Source organism: Centropristis striata, chromosome 13 (genome assembly GCF_030273125.1).
Source record: "Centropristis striata isolate RG_2023a ecotype Rhode Island chromosome 13, C.striata_1.0, whole genome shotgun sequence".
In the NCBI taxonomy this organism is placed as follows: domain Eukaryota; kingdom Metazoa; phylum Chordata; class Actinopteri; order Perciformes; family Serranidae; genus Centropristis; species Centropristis striata.
The window spans coordinates 38,399,144-38,402,222 of record NC_081529.1 but is presented as its reverse complement, the minus strand read 5'-3'; positions in this window follow the sequence as shown (position 1 = coordinate 38,402,222).

The window sequence follows — 3,079 nt, the reverse complement described above, 5'->3', positions numbered from 1 at the left end:
GCCACCTTTAATGAAAGAAGACTTTTTTTAGTAAGCCCTATCCTCCGTGCAGCAGTACACTTCATTTGAAGAGTTCATATTTAATTGAGATTACAGCAGCACCATGAAGTCGACTGCTGCCCCACAGAGACCCAAACAAATTTGCAAAAAGATTCCCCACGCTTTAAAAAGTTCATTGGAATCTGTTTCATGAATGAGGAAGCCAACAAATCTATCACATTACCAGGGAATTTCCCAAGGGCTGGGCACAAAGTTTTCTTGAAATTGAGAATGCTGCATTTCTCTCTTGGCTTTATTAAGATTCAGACTGCTGCAGCCCCAAAGAAGAGATCATTAAAATCAATATTCAATTTGAAGGCTGCAGCTTGTGATGTGCTGCTGCGCTTCATAAAAATGTCACAAAGACTTAGCTGTGACATACACGGGAGGGACGGCTGCATTTGTTTATATTGATTTGAAGATATTATAGAGAAAATATCCAGGAGAACGGTTTTAGCTGCTGCTGCCTAATGACAGAAGAATGAACCGGAGTAGAATAAGTGGCATTAAGACAGTCGGAGTAATGAATGTAATAAAAGATTTGGCCTAAATAATGTCGCTCCATCCATATCTGCAGACATCTGACATGTTTTACCACAAAGGAACAAATACTGTAATGATAATATGCTCAACTGGAGGCGGTTCTAACCAATAGAAAATCCGTAAATTGTCAGTTGTTGTTTTTAGAATGTTCTGCTCAATATTGACAAAATGTGTAAATGTAGAAATACTCAAAATAAATTGTATTTGATGTTTTTAAGAATTAAATAATTACATATATACGTCCACTTAAATACAATGTAGGTGGATGAAGTATTTAATATTTATCATTTTTTTGTGGTTACACCATTTGACATCTTGCCAGCCCTTATGTGACCAATAGGAGAAAAGGATTGTGCTTTGTGGTTCTACCAGCAGAACACGTGTGACGTTTCCTGTTTGGTAGTAAATGATGCAGGGCTCCAAATATTCATGCAGAACAGCAGGAATGTGATGTCTGACGGGGATTAATGGCAGCACTGCAGCAAGGCCAACACACACTCTGCTCACACTGCAGAGAGAGAAACACTATAATATTATATATATATATATATATATATATATATATATATATATATATATATATATATATATATATATATATAATACTGGGAGAGTTTCACAGGAGCATTCCTACAATAAATGGAGCCCCGTGGTTAATTCAGAGTTGTTCTACAACCTTTAGAGGAGCTCACAGAGTGTTTGTCAGTCATGTTTTTATTGTCTTTTATCATTTGAGGTGACACATTTCTATGATTTTTAATTTAATTAGTTAGGATAGATAGAGGTCCAGGGTTTAGTATCTGCAGATAATGTGGGTTGAGAACCTGAACCTGCCTTGGTATGAAAAGAACTAAGTTCATACAGAACAGTTCATAATAACAGTGCTGAAGTAAACTGCCATTCATTTTCTGCATCAGGATATTTATAATTAGCCATAATAATAATAATAATAATAATAATAATAACTTTATTTATATAGCACCTTTCAAAAACAAGTTACACGGTGCTGCACAACAGAAATAAAACATCAAATAGAATTTACTGACAACAACAAAATAAAACAACAAGAAGAAATTACATTTAAAAAAAACTTTTAAAAATGTAAAATGTAAAATTCTAAATCACCAATCACAACAAGGTAATCATAAAACAGTAATAAAAGGAAATTAAGAGAGGGCCAATTGATAAAAGTGAGTTTTTAGAAGAGATTTAAAAGAAGACACTGGGATCTCCAGCAGGAAGTTCCTCAGCAGAAGGTCATCAGACCGGACCTCGGGACCAGAAGCAGCGCTGGGCCACAGGACCTCAGGCAGCGTTCAGGACCTCAGGCAGCGTTCAGGACCTCAGGCAGCGTTCAGGACCTCAGGCAGCGTTCAGGACCTCAGGCAGCGTTCAGGCTCGTAGGGTAAAAGCATCTCATGGATCTAGGCAGGAGCCTGACCATGCAGGGCTTTAAAAACAAGTCTTAAAATCTTAAAATCAATTCTAAAACTCACAGGCAGCCAATGGAGGGCAGCGAGGGTTGGAGAGATGTGGTCACTTCTCTTTTTCCTGTTGAAAGCCTGGCAGCAGCATTCTGCATATGTTGTAGCCTACGGATGTTTCCTTTGCTGATCCCAGAGTACAGGCCATCACAGTAATCTAATCTTGATGAAATAAAAGCATGGACCACCTTCTCCAGGTCGGTGGGAGATAGGAAAGAAGGGATTCTTGTTAGCTGTCTCAGGATTGCACTACCTTGGTAACCTGTGAGTCAAACGACAGCTCTGAGTCAAAAACGACACCAAGATTGCCTCTTTCTGGATGCTGAAGGTAGAGGGGATGAGATTGCCTCTTTCTGGATGCTGAAGGTAGAGGGGAGACTCTCGGGATGTTGGTGCTGGAGCTAGATAGGGAGAAAATGATAATCTCTGTTTTAGAATCGTTTAATTGGACAAAGTTTTTGGACATCCATGCTTTTATATCAGTCAGGCATGAGAGAATGTGGGAGATATCTAAAGAACCAGGTTTTAACGGTATATATAACTGGGTGTCATCTGCATATAAATGAAAATGAATGTTGTGCCTTTGAATGCTTTTCCCCAGTGGTAGCATGTAGATAGAAAAAAGGAGGGGCCCCAAAATTGACCCCTGTGGGACCCCACAAAGAAGGGGAGCATGAGAGGAGCAGGCACTGAGGACCTGTTTAATAAATAAGACTTGAACCACTCGAGCACCACACCACTGATGCCAATAAGGTGATGATAAGGTGATAATACCCAAGAGCTCCATGATGGTTTATATTCTGATCCAATGCTAACGTTAGCCCACCGTAGTGCTAACACTGAACTTTATATAGAGCAGTCAGGATTACTAATGAAGACAAAATGTGTCAAAATGGCTTAAAATCACAATCCAGGTTAAATTCAGTTCTCTGAGCTACACAGTAAAAAATAATCTCTAACTCTTTTACAGAAAGGTTTCTCTGTCAGCAACCTTTATTTTATTTACTGTTTCA